This window comes from Lactuca virosa, chromosome 4 (assembly GCF_052849685.1).
Source record: "Lactuca virosa cultivar CGN04683 chromosome 4, Lactuca_virosa_CGN04683_v6, whole genome shotgun sequence".
NCBI lineage: Eukaryota > Viridiplantae > Streptophyta > Magnoliopsida > Asterales > Asteraceae > Lactuca > Lactuca virosa.
Window position 1 is genome coordinate 70,814,328 of NC_136429.1, and position 20,267 is coordinate 70,834,594.

At 41.2% G+C, this 20,267-nt stretch overlaps 1 non-coding gene across 1 annotated transcript; it reads left to right on the top strand.

Annotated features, from left to right (window-relative positions):
• The first annotated feature begins 16,559 nt into the window (after positions 1 to 16,559).
• On the top strand, positions 16,560 to 16,666 carry LOC145110162 (small nucleolar RNA R71). The gene has a single exon (XR_013709542.1). It is a non-coding gene; the product is annotated as a small nucleolar RNA R71 (small nucleolar RNA).
• Positions 16,667 to 20,267: the final 3,601 nt, after the last annotated feature.

Below are 20,267 nucleotides of genomic sequence, written 5' to 3' on the forward strand. Positions count from 1 at the left end.
AAAAGGTTTTCCTTCATTCAATTCCATACCCTTGGGTAGCAAGGGTATACAAACATGTTCATACATTGCTAGTAAGCTACCATAGGGGTAGTTTAGGAAGATACTATTACTAGAACGATGAAACATACAATGAGTCAGTTCATACATGAGTCAATACATACTATAATGAGAAACAAACATGAAACAGAGTGATGAGAAACAAACATACAGGCTAGACAGAGAAAGAACACACAATACAGCTAGCACACAATTCACATAACATTTACATAAATACATTTATGTGAGCCATTAAACAGGGCATGGCACTACCTGCCATGACTGTTTTTGTATCAGAATCTCCTTAATTGGGGAGCGTATGAGTTTGTGTATAGATCTATACTGGATTGACTATCCTACACCTTTCTGCTCGCTACAGTGGGACTTGCAAGTCTACGGGTGCCAAACGTCATTTTTGTGGCATCTTACATTGTCACTTTACTATTGAGTCGGTAGCAAGATACAGGCCGATCACATGTTACCTTAAAATATACAATTAACTTAAGGTAGTTAGTACAACAGTAGTTTCATAATACTACATTAAAGTACTATAACATTTTCCCTTTACATTTTACTTTGTGATTTCACACAATAAACAATAATGTAAAAACTATATTTTTGGTTAATGATAGTCGGATTTGGGAAAATACTCACTTTTACAAAGGATACACACACAGACACTAGATGCCTTGGTAGAAGGCTACTTTTAGTAGGAAACATAGGGTTTTCTAGGATAGTTCAAACAAATACAAAACTTTTACAAACACACAATACATCTTACAAAACATCTTACAAATGCTTTCATACAAACACAGACACTAATATACTTATGAACTCACCAGCTCTAAAGCTGATAAACTCTTTCAAAATAACTTGTATTCTCAGGTCACCAGTAGACAGGTATCGGAGCCAGGTTTTGAGAAGATGGAGCTCGTTCAAGACTCATTTTATATTTTGATGTATATTGTTATGGTGTCTTTAAAACTTAACGGAACACACTTGTATGAAATTATATTATTAATGCAATGGATGATGTTGTTGCTTGTTTACTACTTGCATTGTTGTGATACTGTACATGACGTCCTCCACCCCAGAACGTTTCCGCCGTTCATTTGGTTTTGAGGGTGTGACATTGTATCTCACTATCAGCAGGAGCGTGGACGGGGTTCCATGACTCATCAGTAACAGGACAGGGGCGAGGCCCAAGTTAGGCGAGGCCTTGGAATAGGATTATAGTAGAGTATGTTTAGCTATTGGTTATGTGTGTTTAGCGGGCGGGGCCTAAGAGAAACAGATTTGTATACCAAGCGGGGCTCGATGCCAGGCGGGGCCTGATGTTGAGCGGGGCCCGATGCCGGGCAAGTCCCGATGCAGTGGGCGAGGCCCAGTATGTGGTTATGCGTATGTGGTATGTGGTAGGTTGGGGAACTCACTAAGCTTCGTGCTTACGGTTTTCAATTTTGGTTTCAGGTACTTCCAGTAGCGGAGGGAGGAGCTCGGGGTGATCACATGGCACACATCATTATTTGTTTAGCCTGGGATGTTTTACTCTGATATAAAAAGAATATGTTTTGGGATTATACTTTGACTGGATAAAACACTTTTGTTTATGAATGAAATGGTTGGTAATTATGCCTTTTATTAATGATTTAAAATGAAATTTTCGGACCGTATTTTTAAGGATGTTACAAGTTGGTATCAGAGCCTTAGTTTGATGGATTCGGGCATACTCTCGATTGTGTCCGAACTCAAACTGAGGACTTGGTATGAAAATTTTCACAAGAATTTTTATTTATAAAAACAAGATTTGAGAAAAGAGGAAAAGAGTTTTGAAAAGAGAAAAGGAACTTTGAAAAAGAAGAAAAGTGTGTGGTGCATGCAATCAGCCGAGCTCAAGTAAGTTCTCCCAAATTACCCATACATGTTTGTTTAGATATGATAAGCTTATGAGAACTACATGCTAGATTAGGACTAAGGATCTAGGAGGATGCCTTATGTGCCTTTTATGTGTATGAGCTTTATGAGTTGCATGCTAGTACAGATTCCTGAGTAGGGGATAGAACAATATGATTGGATTATGTGGTTAGATTTTCCTTTTTGTCTGAATGCTACTTGCTTTGTGATTTGTGGGACTCTGAGTGATGGGAGTTAGCCATTAGGTGAATACGCCAAGTTACATGTGATCAGGGTTAAATAATCTCAGAGTGCTGGATTTGGCCCTATTGCGCAGCTCTCGTTTGAGTCTAACCGTTGTAGGTACGAGTCCTTTACTCAAAGGATTATCTGAGCCTCGTCACATGTGATGGTATTTAGGGAGTGGCTAATTGGCATTACAAGGATACCTTCAGTAGCTGAGGACCGAGTTCGGGTTGGAGGTTATCCTAGGGCAAGCCTAGGATGAGAATAGTGTTGGGAGCGGTAGTATTAGTAAGAAACTTGGTGGAGTCGAGGCAATCCTTGAGGAAAGTATAGATAGATGTGGAAGGTAGTAGGGGCCCATACTACTGAAAGCAGAGGATCCGTACTCGATTCAAGAAGGGCCGAGATAAAACCAGGGAACTTGTAGTGCATGTGTGGTCCCTCGATAGTGATGTATGGTTTTTGATGGTTGTTATGGCATGTTTTCAGAATGGTGACGTTGCGTGAGAGACCAGTGGGCAGATCAGGCGCCGGAGAGGGATCAGGCTCAGGTTCAGGAGCCGAGCAGCTCGAGGAGCGGATGAGAGAGTTTATTTCAGCTGAGGCTTCGTGCAGTATTCTAGACCAGACTCCTGTGATCTTTGGTTCGGTCAAGGAGGGTGTTTTGGAGCTTCTGAATGAGAAGCTAGGAGCTTTTCGTACTAAGATAATGGTCATGATGGGGGCGCGTTCGCTGACTTTCCGAGAGTTTAGAGCTTGTGGAGCTCCGGATTACCATGGGGCCAAGGACCCCATCGCTAGCGGCAGGTGGTTGGCCGATGTTGCCAACGCTTTCCATACGAACCGATGTCCCGAGGGTGACAAGGTCCGACTTGCCTCCTGTCTTCTGAAGGACAGAGAACGAGATTGGTGGGAGGAGGTTGGTCATGCCATTGAGGATGATGCCACGTTGGATGCGATGTCATGGAGTGATTTCTCGACCAGGTTCAGGGCCGAGTTTGCACCAGTGATTGAGGTGCAACAGTTAGCTCGAGAGTTTCAGGATTTGCGGCAGACTATAGAGACAGTGGCGGAAATCACCGCCAAGTTCATGGAGAGGGCTCTTGTTGTTCCGTAGTATGTCGCGGACGAGGAGATGAAGAAGGCCCGATAGCACAAGATGTTGAGGAGTGACATCAGGGAGTTTGTGAGCAGGTCCAGCTGCAAGACGTTGGAGGATATGATTACTCGGGCCAGGGAGAGGGAGATCGATCTGGAGCACCTCAGGAAGAGGAAGCCGAAGGAGGTTCAGGTAGCTGCAGGTTCAGGCAAGAGACCCAATGGGTCGGATGTGAGATCGAGAGATTATCAGGGCTGCAGTCGTTGTGGCAAGTATGGCAGGACGCACGAGGGTGCATGCAAGAGTGGTAGTGGTGGTGATTCGGGCTGCTTCAAGTGCGGCCGGACTGGTCATTTCAGCAGGGATTGTACTGCTACCACCACTCAGGGATCAGATCTGATATGTTTCCATTGCAGTCAGAGGGGCCGCAAGAAGGCCCAGTGTCCAAGTTTGCTTCCAGCATGACAGGTGATGACACCTGCCACTGCAACCATGAGGATCACCGACGGCCGTCAGGGCCGAGAAGAGGCGCCTGCGGTGGGGAGCAGGGCTTTTCAGCTGTCTACAGTGGAGACGCGTGTAGCACCGGACGTTGCAGGTGTGTACCTTTTTCCTTCCTGTCAATTTTTATTCATGATTATATCGTTATGGTATTGCATCTATGTTAGTGAATGTATGTTAGAATTTTATTTATGTCCGTGTTCGGATCATATTCCATCTGCATACCATGGATTTTCGGGCGGTAGTTCATAGTGGTACCCCTTTTGAACCAGTTCTCAGGATGCAGTCACTGTAGCATGTGTGAGTGGGGTTCGGGAAGTGTTCTGTTAGTCTTCAAGAGCGGTTTGGATTTGATACTAGTGAGTTTTGGATCACTAGTAGAAGTAAGCGTTGGATTATTAGAAGTTTTGTCATGGGAAAATAGGAAGGATCGGGAATCCTTTCCAAGCTGTGAGCTGTAAGGATTTAGCAGGATCAAAATGGGGGATAACCCTCCAAGTATTCAAGAGCAGTAGTATGCTAAATCTGGAGGAGTTAGTGACCTTCGAGAAGGAAGGGAAAATAGTCTGAGGGGTTGTGTAGGTAGAGGAGTGCATGAGTTGGGAGTTTTGGAAACTTCCTAACGTTGAGTTTGTATATTCATGTTAGCTGATGGTTGGTTTGGGAAACCAGGTCGGAGGATCGCCAGCAGGACTCGAGTAATTCGGGATGTAGATTGTGAGAATGACCAGCATGGGATGCTTTCGGATTAATAGTTAGTGGCCGAGACAGCATGGAGAGTGTGGTAAGGCTGCGGGATAGTCGCATCATTTGTTAGTAGCCAGTTAGAGGAGTGTGGGCGAGGGTCGTATCTCCTAGTTAGCGGAGTGCAGGCGAGGCACGTATCTCCTAGTCAACCTAATAGAGATCGAGAAAGGATAGTACGTTGAGGATTTAGGATGGTTTAGGACCCGTATAGCCCTAGATAGGTGAGACCGGGGGCAGGGTTGCTCAGTAGTATGGTTTGGGTGGGACCCGTGGGCGAGGCCCTTGCAATAGTAGCAAGAAAAGTGAGACTTGAAGGAGAGACCGCTTTAAGATATAGTTTGGGTGAGACCCGTGGGCGAGGCCCGTGAGATTTGAGTCGCGCAGGTGGGACCTGGTAGAGACCTTAGAGTCAAGATAGGGGATCAAGGATCCCAGGACTTATGAAGCCAGAGTGGTAAGGTATATAAAGGAGTTTTAGTTAGCCGAAGTTTTCTTCGGAAGTCGCTGAGAGCGACTGAGCGATTGAGCTTGGGTGCAATAACCGGTGGGAGTCCGGTAACACAGTTAATGGCTGAATAGTTGGGGACCAGGGTGGTCTCGGTTCATCCGGAAGGCGGATAAGAGACAACAGAACCTTCAGTCAGGGGCAATAATGATAAGAGAAATTGTTGTGGGACAGCTAGTTGATCGAGAAGTGCTACGCCTCTCACAACAGGGTTAAATAATCTCAGAGGGAAGGGTTTGACCCTGTTGCGTAGATCTCGTATGATTCTAACCGTTGCAGGGATGAATCTTTTACTCGAAGGATTATCTGATCCATTCGTTGGGATAGGATGTCAGCACCAGGACATAGTAAGAGGAAGCATTCAGTGGGTGTCAGTGAAGTAACGAGCACTGGGAGTGGCTGGAGGTGTAGTTACAACAAAGGTATGTTCTTCACAGAGATAGAGAAGGTAGTTGTTAGGGAAAGTTGCCTTGGGAAGGCCAGTAGACGCGCAAGGAAAAGGGGTGAACCCCTACGATGTCCAGCATGGGTACTCGGGGAGTACCGAAAGGAAGGTCAGTTGGATAAGAGCCATGTTCTCAGGATGGTTGGTGATTAGAGTGCTCTCGAGGTGTTATCGGCAAGGATTAGTTCTGTCAGGATGACCGGGTGGAAGGTCAATGGAAGTTGTCCTTCGGGGATCGGACCCAGCAAGTGATGCATGCTTCGAGAAGGAATTGGTGAGTAGAGTGCAGGATAGTTGGCCGTAGCGGACTTCGAGGACGAAGTCTAGTTTAAGTGGGGGCGAGTTGTAACGCCCTGTTCTGAAAGTATTCGTTTATGGATTTCAGAGCCTGAGGTTAGGGGCGCTTCGGTCTTTTATGGGCTTTGAGTTTTAGGCGAGAAGGTTTCGGGCCGAGATGTGTTGGTAGAAGCGTAGGTCTTATCGCCACCTTTTTGTGGATATAAAGTTCGTCGGAAATGGACTTAGAATGAAGGAGTTATAGCACTTTGAAGTTATTGACATAAATGGTCCCTAAAGGAAATATTTGGCAAGTAAGTCCCATGCATGCAAGGGATGCATGCACGTGTTTGGCTGGGTATGCCCAGCGTATAAGGAGGATTGGTCGCGGATGCGGAGAGGTGTACGCCCAGTGTACGAGATTTACGCCCAACGTACGCTCAGAGTCTCAAAACCCTAATTTTAGGGCATGCCACTATATAAGGAACATAATGGCCCAAACCCTAGCCTCCTTATGTGTCCCTCAACCCCAAAGAAACCCTAGATAGCCGTCCTTCCTCCATTGTTATGGGTGTTTGACCTTGTGAAGCTTATTTTGGCAAAGATGAGCTTGGAAGAAGAAAGAAGAAGTTGGTAAGGAAGGATCTGGGTGGCTGGAGCTTATAGATCTGGGATAGCATCATCATTTGAGACACTCTGAAGGTAAAAATCTTCCAACTTTCCTCATAGAAGCTTAGATCTAGGTTTATGGAGCTTTGGACCTTTTTAGGTCCAAAGATTGGGCCTTTATAGTAAAACTTCGTCCTTGAGCTTGGGATTGCCACCCTTAGAGTTAAAAGTGTCTCATAAGTAGTAAAGTTGTCATCTTGATGGTCCATTTGTGTTCATTCATGAGATCTAGCTCTCTTATGGAAGTAGAATATCATTTTTGGAGTTTGGGTTGGTTTGGACCAAGTAAAGTTATCAAGTCAATGACTTTATGGATTAAGACATGGAAAAGGACCTGGATCTGAGTTTGTAGCCTCTGGAGTGGAGGAATAAGCACTTAATGGAAAAAGAACTTAACAGGAGGATTACGATGAGCGTACGTGCAGGTACGCCCATCGTACTCACCATTGTGCGTGTACACTTAGCGTGCGCGGATGTATGCCCTGCATAATCTGTCTGTATGGCCATGTGTTATTGGGCCTCGGTTTGGGCCATGCTTTGGGTTCTTGGGCCTTAGTGGGCCATTAGTAGTCAAATAATATGGGCCAAGGAATTAGTTGGGCTTAGAGTAAGGCCCAATAGAGGGATTGGGCCCAATTTAGCAAATTGGGCCATTAGTGGGCCACTAGTGGGCTTGGGAAGCTTACATAGTGTTGGGCCTTAGTTTTGGGCCTTAGATATGGACCAAGTTGGTTTAGGGGTAGAATGGTCATATTACCCCCAGAAGGGTTATTGTATTGGACTAAGTGTATTGTGGTATTGGTAGCTCGGGGAGCCGAAGGATCAACAGGCCGGGGGTTTGCCAGCTAGCAGCCAAGGAATTTTAGCAGGACTACAGCAGTGCAAGGTGAGTCTCCTCACTGTGTGTATGGGTCTACGGCCATAATGCCGGCCCTTTATGTTTGTGTATAGTAGGAAGAGCCAGGGGTTAGCCCTAGGCATTATTATGATATATGTTCCGGATTATGATCTGATGCCAGGCGAGGCCCGAGGAATGTTAGTATGCTAGTTTTACTTGTTGTCTATGTGATACTTGTATGTGCCTGGTAGGGAGGTGAGTGTGGGAGAGGTCCCGTATCTCATCACTATCCGAGTATGGACGGGGTTCCGTATCTCATTAGTAGCAGAGCAGGGGCGAGGCCCGAGTTAGGAGGGAGGTGAGTGTGGGAAGGGGCCTATATCTCACTATCAGCAGGAGCGTGGACGGGGTTCCATGACTCATCAGTAACAGGATAGGGGCGAAGCCCAAGTTAGGCGAGGCCTTGGAACAAGATTTTAGTAGAGTATGTTTAACTATTGGTTATGTGTGTTTAGCGGGCGAGGCCTAGAGACAGGCGGGGCCTAAGAGAAACAGCTCTGTATACCGAGCGGGGCTCGATGCCAGGCGGGGCCTGATGCCGGGCGGGGCCCGATGCGGGAGTTAGTCCGATGTCGGGCAAGTCCCGATGCAGTGAGCGAGGCCCAGTATGTGGTTATGCGTATGTGGTATGTGGTAGGTTGGGGAACTTACTAAGCTTTGTGCTTACGGTTTTCAGTTTTGGTTTCAGGTACTTCCGGTAGCGGAGGGAGGAGCTCGGGGTGATCGTATGGCACACACCATTATTTGTTTAGCCTGGGATGTTTTACTTTAATATAAAAAGAATATGTTTTGGGATTATACTCTGACTGGATATAACACTTTTGTTTATGAATGAAATGGTTGATAATTATGCCTTTTATTAATGATTTAAAATGAAATTTTCGGACGGTATTTTTAAGGATGTTACAGTGAGTATATACAGTTATGCATTCCTTGGATTGGTGATATTTAGTATGGTGCTATGCTGTAGTGACTTGTTAGATCTATATCCTGGTAGTTGGTGTGTTGTTATGTTGTAGTGATATGTTAGATCTGTATCCTGGTAGTTGGTATGTTGTTACGCTATAGTGATCTGTTAGATCTATATCCTAGTATTTAGGATATTGCTATGCGGTAGTGCTCTGTAGATCTGTATATCTACTTGTACTTGTTGGTTATCATTTAGTGAGGTGCGTTAGAGACTGTCTGTGGTCATGTAGGATAGCCTGAGAACTCTTGATCTAGGCTTTCTTGCATGTTCCTTGTTTGGTTGTGGCTCTAGAGTAGGATCATCTGTTCGAATGGCTATCTCACCTCTAGTTACTTATGGTTACGCATTTCATGGAGGTTAGCTGGTAGTGGGACTATACGATGTGAGAGGACTAGTAGGCGGTAATGAGCTGTATGATTGATATTTTCCTGTAGTATGTGCCTACTTGATTATATGTCGACATATGGTAGTAGTGGGTTGAGGCAGTCCTGCTTTGTATTGTAGGCTAAAATACCCGGTGCGGGCCGGCTATAAGCCGAATGCATGGAGGCTTAGGAGGAGAGGTTGGGTTGAAGTGGTAGGCCAAAAAATCCTAGTATTCCGGCCTAGATAGAATGAAGGCCTGCGACGCGGTCCATTCAGGCCGAAGGCCCAAAGAGTGGTCGTTATGCATGCTTGTATGTTTTATCCTATGGGGTATTTTGGGAGAAACTCACTAAGGTTTGTGCTTACCCAGTTGTTTATTGTTTCATGTATCATCAATCATCATGGGATGGCGAAAGCGTGACTGTACACATTCATCAGCAATAATGAAGATTTCGCGCTTTAATATTACTCTGATTTTCAATAAATGTATTTGGAATAAACGATTTTCTTCAAAATGGATTTATAAATGGGAAGATTTACTTAAGTAAAATGAAAATTTTTGGTTGTGAAAATGGGAAGTTACAAGTTGGTATCGGAGCCCTGGTTTGAGCGAATTGGAGGAACACTTGTGTGAATCCAGTCTCAAACTAGGATCCGAGAGTTTTTGCAGAACGTTTTTGATAAATAATTAATAATAAGAGGGTTGGATTAAGGACATGGGATCGGTCTCTTGTCATATTCTTCTTTGATTTTTGGCTTGGGATTGGGAACATGGACCTTGATCTAACTTTGGTTTTACAGGAAGATGCTATGTGTACAGTCAGCTAGAGCCTGAACAGGATAGTGGTTCCCAAAATACTCATACTTGTTATATGCATTGAGTTCTTGATTTTGTTGATATAATGTTTATGATAGATGATGTGCACAAAAGTACCCACTAATTTTATATTTATAACCTAACTAACTTAACTAACTAAAATGCACCTAGGCAGTGTACCTAGTCGGATTATAGAATAGTTGGGTAAGTTGGGTGTCGATCACAGGGAAGAGTGTTAACTAATTAATCTACTTACTACTAAATTAACCTAGTTATTAACAGTTAAAAGGGTTTTCTCTGATTTTGCAAGACCAGGCGAACTTAATTCACAGAATTCAATCAATTAATTAAAAACACTCCTGTCTAGTTTGAATCCACTTCTTTATTTATGTTTAGCTAATAATTATGGATTATCAAAGTTGGTTACCAATTATTATGTAATTAGCAATTCAAATCCAAATTTACTAATCTTTTTACCGATTCTTGAACTACCTTGTATGGTCATACATAAGCAAAACACAAAATTAGTTATTGATTATAAGTGAGCTATGTAAGATTTATCTAAGCAAACAAAATTATGGTCATAAATTATGTCCTCTAGCACAGTTAAATTAGTTACTTTTATCACTTATCTAAGATTTTGGTCGATCCTAGCTCTAGCAATTAAATGTTCACTAAATGACTAGGTTTCAAGTTCATGTAATTTAATGTTCACTAACTACACAGAACATGAATTTAAGCAACTAAGAAACTAAATAACATTCTAGGTAATGATAATCAAACACAAGCAATTTACCAACTAATCAAATTCAATAGTCATTGAGCTAAAACATAATTCAGAAGCTTCATCTAGCTAGACAAGAGCTGCTAGATTTAGCTACTCATGATAACAAGTAAGCAAAAACAAATCAAATTATCAAACATGTTCATAACTATCAAACTAATTAATTAATTGTGAACCTTTACTCCTTTTGGTGTTGGAAGCCTTTTCCAGAACTCTTCTTCTGCTCAAAATCGTCTTCAGGTAACCTTCCAATCAGCCAAAAACTTCCCAAGTCGTAATGGGCAAGGGAATTTATAGTTTTCTGATTTCCCTAGTTCACGTCGTGAACCATAAGGATTCACGTCGTGAATGTGATCTTTTCGTATTCGACAAGGACTCTTTCACCCGGATGCATATCTTCTGGAATACTCTGCTCACTTCGTGAATTATGGACTATTCACGTCGTGAGTACGTTTTTTTTTTGAGTTTTTCATCCTTCTTCCCTTCAAGCCTCCAAAGTTCCAAACTTCGAGAATGCTTCTATTTTGGCTGCAAATAACAATTTATCCTTATAAGTACCATTATTCTATGCAAATAACCAAAATATTAATAAAAATGTAAATAAATATTGCCTAAAAATATGTATAAATATGGCAATATCAAAATACCCCACACGTGTTCTTTGCTTGCCCTCAAGCAAATCTAATTATCTTTAAACTTAAACCTTCATCACCAATATCACATAGAACGATCCAACTCAAACTCAGCCATTATGCCAAGACCTCAACGAATGCATTTGTGTCTAAATTTTTTTCTAAGTAACCCCCCTCAATTCTAAATACTCACAATCCTCATAAACACTCGCCCACTTCTTTCGAACAATGCTCATTTTATGTAACCCTCCGAATTCATCCGCAAAAAACTTTCTAACTTCAAGGTATTTTTGTAAAGCTACCCAAGCATACATAAACTAGAGAATTACAACTTTTTTAGATACCACAATATGAAGCTCTTGAATTCTTCACTTCTTTGATATTTGATCTTCAATTTCTTTGAATTCACCATCTTTGTGTAATTTTTGGTATCTTCAACTTTTGATACTTCAGAATTTTTGATCTTTGATCTTCAAACTTTAATACTTCTATAGCTCCAAAAATTCTTCAACTTTTCACTTTTTGGTAATTTCTCTCTTTTTTTTACATGTACTCACTCTTTTATATTACTCAAAAACCTACATGCTTAAGCAGGGGCGCTTTACCTCAACCCTTATTGGTTAAGGATATTAATTCTCCTGGATACATTTCAGGTTTAGGCTTCTAAACATATTGCATCCCTCAAACTAAGCGAGGTTATGTTTTTGTCCCATGATTTCACTAGAATAAAGGAGGCCACAAATGCACTATAACGTGTATCGGCTCAACTAAACATTTGAGCTCTTATCAGATCATCCCAATGCAACACTAGCAACTTAAGTTTAAATTATTATTATTACTAGAAATTTTATTAGATTATTATTGCAAACCCATGAAAATTTTTAAATACCTTAGGATTTCTAGCAAATTTACTAATTTACTGTTCTCGACCTCCTACCCTACATTTATTACATACAATGCCCTCATTGTATGCATAAACTAAATTAAAAGCAATGAAAAGGGAGGAAAAAGGAACAGACTCCTCTGGGATAGAAGTGGCAAGATCGAACTCCAAACGTGTAGTTGACATGTGCATCTTGAATATGGAACTTCATCTAAATGGAAACTTGGACTTGAACTCGCGAAAGATGTAAGTGAGGCCACTTTGTATAGTAGAGGAAACAGCCAGCATGCTCGTCATAAAAAAAACAAATATAGTGAAAATGGGAACTCACAACGTAAGGTCGCAGGAATGCAGAGTCTGAAATCTATAATAACTCAACTCACGACGTGAATAGTGTATGCTAACGTCGTGAAAACTGGGCGACTGAAAAATGAAACTGCCCATTCTTCTTATTACTTTTGGCATCCCATTCCACTTTCAAAATTGATAAAGACACTTCTAAATGCAAAATTTCTATGCTTCCTTGCTAATGTCATCCTCTCTCTCGACTCACCCTACACTTATGTTTAATTGTGGGTCTCGATGCTTAACTCTAGACTTGTAACGACCCTTAACTAGACGATCACGACTCTTGACTCGACCTTACTCCCTTCCCAACACTCCTTAGCAAGCTGTAATCAAACAACCAAAAGAAAATAAAAGTAACATAATAATAAACCAACAATTGTTCAACAATCCGTACAAAGTGTTCGAACCAAACAACTAAAACCAAATAAACTAAAAACTCAAAAAACTAAAATAAATAAAACCAAACTAGCGATCAATCATCTTCCTCTTCATCCCGAGCTCCACTAGTGTCTGCCCCATCTCTTCCTTGGCCTCGATACTCGCTCATCCTAGGGCAAATTGGGTAATGATACCCTAAATGAGGAGGCTGCTCCACATGTAAATGCCGCACCAAATGCTCCATCGTACCCCCAATCCAATTCACGCTTAACGAAAGTTGATCAAAATAACCTGTCATATCACCCCCAAAATATGGTCCTCCAATGGGTGCTTGTTGGTGCACCGGTTGCCCTCGTTCACCTCTCCCTCTCACATTCCTTCGTCTTGGTCGTGGTTGTGGCTGCTGCTCGGGTTGTTCACCCGACTGGTCACCACCCTCATCATCGGATGCCAAAATACCCCAGTGAGATCCAAAGTTCTAAACAACCCGCATCGTCTCCAAATAACCCATGCTAAACTCATGGCCATCCATGCAAGTCATGGAACGGGTAATGCCGGGAACAAGCAACCCATACGTTCGGGCCAAACGTGTAATGAATTGCCCTCCACAGATAGGGCTCCCAGGACGAGAACTAGCAGCAGAATCACCCAGGAAGCGTGCCAAAAAGTAAGGAATGTTGCAACACACTCACGGTTGTAAGATACACCATAAGAAAAACAGATTCTGTTTTGTTACTTTATCCCCATGCCTCCTGTGGTTGATGGAAAACGTGATAAATCGGTGGAGTAATCGGTGGATAGGAGATCGAATGCTGCTCTCCGGTGATACCCCGGAGTTGAATATCCCGGATGCAATATTGTGCCAGAAACCAAACCCAGTGACATCATCCGCATACCCTCTAGTTGCATCCCTCAAAAACATGCCAAATTCGGGAGTGATATATACCCTCTTGGGGATTATATATCCCCATCCTCCAAGAAAATTCCACGAGGATGCATTCCCGATACTCATCCCCGAGACGGAATACCAAAGCTTGTTCATAATGGGGGTCTTGGACATTCTCGTGGAATGTAACTGTTGAGAAAAACTCAACACAAAACTCCTTATATACCCACTCTTGGATGCGAAAAAGGTTGAGCCATCCCGAGCATGTAAACGAATAACCATCTCCAATAAATATTTTGGTCAAGAACGGGGACAACCTATCCATGAGTCCAACTTCCCTCAACCGTGTCCAATTGATGGTGGGTGCGAATGCAATCTCCCGGTTGTAAATCCACCCCAACCGATTGTTCCATCGGGTCAAGACTTCTCGGGACATCGTTGTTGGGAAATTGTAGAACGGGTGTAAACTCGCCACTCCAATCGGTACTTCCCTTCTAGGAGCCATTTCTATTTTGGAGGATTACGTAAGCAAAAGAGGATTAAAGAACGGGTGTCGGCCGAAATCGAACAAGGGGGGACCAGTCGCCTCTTTCACTTCGTGGAAATAAAGAAGTGTTTTGGTCAAAAAGGATTCTGTGTTCTTAAATCTGTGGTCCTGTGTGTTTCATGATTCACGTCGTGAATCCTAAAAGGTTCACGTCGTGAATTCAGTCTGGGCTTAAAAATTGGGCCATTCAATCTATACCAAAATTGGACTGGACTAAAAATAATGGGCCATTAATTTAATAGAAAATGGGCTAATTATGGATTAATGATATATTGTCCGTTACATCCTGAACTCACGTCGTGAATCGTAATAATTCACGTCGTGAATACTGTAAAATTGTTATTAATTCCAAATTTGTCTATTAGCTAGATTCTGAATTATTGCCACTTAATTTTTAGGGACCTCCCACTCAACGTTTATTTATGAATATAGTGATTCAGACGATATGATCGATTTCCTAAAAACTAAAAATGCAAAAAGAAAAAGAAAGAAAACACAAACCAAACTCGGGTTGCCTCCCGAGAAGCGCTTCTTTTTGAGGAGTCGTGAGCTGGACTCCGTGCCTCCTACGTTGAATCATCAGAAGAGTCCACCAACTGGATCTTTTGCTCCTTGAAACGCCTATTGTAAGCTTGTACTCGAAGAATGTACGCCTTTTTAGAATTCTCCTTTTTAGCCTTGGATTCGTCTCCCTCGAGCTTGCGTTTTGTCCCTTTAGTCTCTAATTTGTCTCCACACTTAAGTTCCATAGTATCCTTCTCTTTCTTCACTACTGGACTAGTCACCCTTGGTGTAACTTCTTCTTCATCACTCGACATTTCATCACTTTCCTCACTTATCAAAGATGTTGGTTTTGTATAGGCAATGACTTCAACGAAAAACGGAACGGATGCTCTTGGTTTAGTGCGCTTGTCTTGTTGAATTGTCTTGATTTCTTCTTCCATAAGCTTCTCTAATTCTGCAAGCTCATCATCATCTTCATCAATATTGAACATTTCACCTTTAACATCATATCCTTGAAATCCATCTTGTATTCCAAAATCTTCCTTATCATCACCAACCCTTAGTGTAAGCTTAGATTCACGAACATCAACTAGAGCTCTAGCAGTATTTAGCAACGGGTGACCAAGAATGATTGGGATATTTGCATCCTCTTTCATATCCATAATTACAAAATCAACTGGAAAAACAAACTTTCCAATTTTAACAAGGATGTCTTCTATAATTCCTCTTGGATGCGTCACCGAACGATTGGCCATGTGGATGGTCATTTTTGTTGCCTTCATTTTCTGAATATTTAGTTTTTGGTAAAACGAAAAGGCATCAAATTTATGCTAGCCCCGGAATCGGCTAAAGCATAAGTCTTCAAATTGTTACCAAACTCACATGGAAGAGTGAGGCGTCCGGGATCTCCCATCTTCTTAGGTAACTCTCCCAATACCGCTCTTGAGCTTTGTTCACTAAGAATCACCTGAGAATTCTTCTTTAATTCATGTCGAGTGTCTATTAAATCTTGTAGGAACTTCTCGTATTCTGGAATTTTTGAAAGTGAATCAATTAAAGGAGTGTTAATAGGAATACCCTTTATTTGTTGAATAAACTCCAGATGTTCCCTTTCTAGTGGACTAAGATGTGCTCGAGATGGGAATGGCAAAGGTGGTTCATAAGCTGTAACGGATTCTGACTTCTTCTGTTCAGACCGGGCCCACGACGTGAGCAAAGAGAACTCACGACGTGAGTCTGGTGTTTCAGCAATGTCTTCACTTTCGAGTTTTGGCTTCTTCGGCTTTGGATCGGGCTGTGTTGGTTCCACTTCTAATGCCTCCAAAAATTCAGAGATTGCCTCTTCTTCAGTATCAATAGCCATAACATGAGGTTGAGCCTTCTGTTCGGGAAGTTGTGAAAATAATTTATTAGTCACCAAAGTAGTGAGTTGACCGACTTGGACTTCTAGATTATTGATTGATGCTTGATGATTGTTTAATGAAGCTTGCTGGTCAATCATCATTTTGTGTTGTTCTTTCATCATATTCATGTGCTCCTTTAGCACTGCATCAGTATCATCATGTCTTCTCTCGGATGCTTCCATAAATCGGGTCAACATGTTTTCCAAATCTACTTTCTTGTCGGCTGGTGGTTGCTCTTTTTGGTAGAAGCCTCGCCCTGTCTGCTTATATTTTTCTTCTTTTTGCCTCTTGTACTCATCATAAGGCAGCCACTATTTCTTTGGTTTTCTCCAGTCTTCATTATACTTGTCCCCACTTGAGTAGCATACTTGAGCCTTCTTGTTCCCATGTTCATCCAAATGACAATCCTTAGTTAAGTGTGGCCCACTACACCTTTCACATCCAACCCTTATTGCATGAATTGATTGCTCCATTTGGGTCAATCTCCGGTCCATAGTATTCAACATCGCCATCGTAGCAGCTATCTCTTCAGATTGTGCACCTCCACTGCCTTTTACTCCATCTTGTCTTGGGTTGTGGTACTCTCGAGAGTGTCTTGCGAATTCTTCAATTAACTCCTTGACCTCCCTTGGATTCTTCTTTGTCAATGGCCCTTGAGAGTCAAGGAGTTGCCTTGTCATAACATTGACTCCATCATAGAAAATAGACATCTCTTGTTGGATGTTTAGGTCATGTTGAGGACAATTCCTTAACAACCCCTTGTAGCGCTCCCAAGCTTCGTATAATGACTCCCCCGGTTGTTGCTCAAAGTTGGCTATTGCCTTCTTGAGTTTAGCTATCTTGGAAGGTGGGAAAAACTGATCTAGGAATTGCTCACGCATTTGAGCCCAAGTAGTGATTGTACCAGGAGGAAGTGCTTTCAGCCAGTCTTTTGCAGCTCCCTTAAAAGTGACTGGTAGCATCCTTAGTAAGATGGTGTCTCAGTTAACATTCGGGACATTGAAATAGTCAGCAATGTCGTTGACTTCATCTACATGCTTAAATGCATCCTCATGATCCTTCCCATAAAATGGGATATCCTTTAGCGCAGTGAGGATATGTCCCTTCAGCTCAAATGTGGCAGTGGCAGGTATCGCTGGTTGCACTAAACCTGGACCAACATCTTCTCGGATTCGCTTCTTATAAGCTCCCATGAACATTTCTTCAATGTTTTCCATCTCGTTTCTTGGCTCGTTCTCGGGTTCACTCGTATACAATCTGAACTCGATTTCAGATTCGTATTCGGATTCGTTTGGGATTGGTATTTGATCGATGCTCTCAACTTTGCTCTTGTCCTTTGAAGATGAACTTGACTCTCCCGTTTTCTTCCCTGACTTCTTTGAGAACACTGACTTGAGTTCTTGCAAGGGTGTCTTCTTTGGTGTTTGATCTTCCCTTACGTTCTTATCTTTCTTTTTGTGAAGGGCTGACTCTGGATCTTCAAGTGGTGGCACCAAAGGTGTATTGGACCCTCTGGTCATGTACTCCTGAAAAATAAACAAAATAAAAATGTAAAACTGAACTAAAATAGAAAAGCAAACTAAAAACAAAGAAAACTAGGATCACAGGATTCATGTCGTGAGTATTTAAGGCTCACGTCGTGAGTTCTATAATACAAAAAAACAAAACTAAAAATAAACTAAAAATAACTCTTTGCAGGTTTTACCCCACAAAAAGGATTGATTAATTTAAAGCAAATAAATTAGAAATTACTAAGCCGTTCATGCCGAAGGCCCGAAGAGTGGTCGTTATGCATGCTTGTATGTTTTATCATATGGGGTATTTTGGGAGAAACTCACTAAGGTTTGTGCTTAACCAGTTGTTTATTGTTTCATGTATCATCAATCATCATGAGATGGCGAAGGCGTGACTGCACACATTCATCAGCAACAATGAAGATTTCGCGGATTTAATATTACTCTGATTTTCAATAAATGTATTTGGAATAAACGATTTTCTTCAAAATGGATTTATAAATGGGAAGATTTACTTAAGTAAAATGAAAATTTTTGGTTGTGAAAATGGGAAGTTACAAGTTGGTATCGGAGCCCTGGTTTGAGCGAATTGGAGGAACACTTGTGTGAATCCAGTCTCAAACTAGGATCCGAGAGTTTTTGCAGAACGTTTTTGATAAATAATTAATAATAAGAGGGTTGGATTAAGGACATGGGATCGGTCTCTTGTCATATTCTTCTTTGATTTTTGGCTTGGGATTGGGAACATGGACCTTGATCTAACTTTGGTTTTACAGGAAGATGTTATGTGTACAGTCAGCTAGAGCCTGAACAGGATAGTGGTTCCCAAAATACTCATACTTGTTATATGCATTGAGTTCTTGATTTTGTTGATATAATGTTTATGATAGATGATGTGCACAAAAGTACCCACTAATTTTATATTTATAACCTAACTAACTTAACTAACTAAAATGCACCTAGGCAGTGTACCTAGTCGGATTATAGAATAGTTGGGTAAGTTGGGTGTCGATCACAGGGAAGAGTGTTAACTAATTAATCTACTTACTACTAAATTAACCTAGTTATTAACAGTTAAAAGGGTTTTCTCTGATTTTGCAAGACCAGGCGAACTTAATTCACATAATTCAATCAATTAATTAAAAACACTCCTGTCTAGTTTGAATCCACTTCTTTATTTATGTTTAGCTAATAATTATGGATTATCAAAGTTGGTTACCAATTATTATGTAATTAGCAATTCAAATCCAAATTTACTAATCTTTTTACCAATTCATGAACTACCTTGTATGGTCATACATAAGCAAAACACAAAATTAGTTATTGATTATAAGTGAGCTATGTAAGATTTATCTAAGCAAACAAAATTATGGTCATAAATTATGTCCTCTAGCACAGTTAAATTAGTTACTTTTATCACTTATCTAAGATTTTGGTCGATCCTAGCTCTAGCAATTAAATGTTCACTAAATGACTAGGTTTCAAGTTCATGTAATTTAATGTTCACTAACTACACAGAACATGAATTTAAGCAACTAAGAAACTAAATAACATTCTAGGTAATGATAATCAAACACAAGCAATTTACCAACTAATCAAATTCAATAGTCATTGAGCTAAAACATAATTCAGAAGCTTCATCTAGCTAGACAAGAGCTGCTAGATTTAGCTACTCATGATAACAAGTAAGCAAAAACAAATCAAATTATCAAACATGTTCATAACTATCAAACTAATTAATTAATTGTGAACCTTTACTCCTTTTGGTGTTGGAAGCCTTTTCCAGAACTCTTCTTCTGCTCAAAATCGTCTTCAGGTAACCTTCCAATCAGCCAAAAACTTCCCAAGTCGTAATTGGCAAGGGAATTTATAGTTTTCTGATTTCCCTAGTTCACGTCGTGAACCATAAGGATTCACGTCGTGAATGTGATCTTTTCGTATTCGACAAGGACTCTTTCACCCGGATGCATATCTTCTGGAATACTCTGCTCACTTCGTGAATTATGGACTATTCACGTCGTGAGTACGTTTTTTTTTTTTTGAGTTTTTCATCCTTCTTCCCTTCAAGCCTCCAAAGTTCCAAATGTTGTCAGTTTCAGTCCCTATCTTCGAGAATGCCTCTATTTTTGCTGCAAATAACAATTTATCCTTATAAGTACCATTATTCTATGCAAATAACCAAAATATTAATAAAAATGTAAATAAATATTGCCTAAAAATATGTATATATATGGCAATACCAATAGAACAACATGCTAGTGATATTCTAAGGATATTCAAGAATTGCATGATAGAATTTCCTGATGTAGGATGCCTGAAAGCCTAGGAGTGCCTCTTATATGAAATTGACATCATTACTGTATTTTCATAGTGTATGCATCATAGTCATGCATAGCTAAGATTTTATAGCCTGAGAATGTTTGGTTTTACCTTATTTCTTGTTCTTTTTTTGGTTGTTTTCTTAGGGTAGAATCAAGTATTCAATTATCTATAGGATCCATTGTTATGTATGATTAGCATACACGAGTGTTGTACGGTTGGTGGAAGTTTCATGGTTGACTATGCGCATGAATAGCCGGCCAGATGCGGAGTGTTTAGCCACTCATGAGATAATGAGGATAGGGTGTATGCGTATCCTCCTTGTGGTATTTGTGTTGGGCGATTGTGATGATCCTTGAGAAAAATACGGGTAGGTGTGGAAAGTAGTGTGGGCCCGTACTACTAAAAGCATAGGACCCGTACGCGAAGCAAGGAAGTCATAAGCCCCGAGGAATCGAGTCTAGTATCGTGATTGTAGCAATGTGTAATGTGACATTCTGATATATTCTAGTTTATTTTTAGTATGGTGTTTACGAGAGGATCTGGTTCTGGGTCTAGAGCGAGTGGCCATGATAGGGTAGGGTTGACTGATGATCAGATT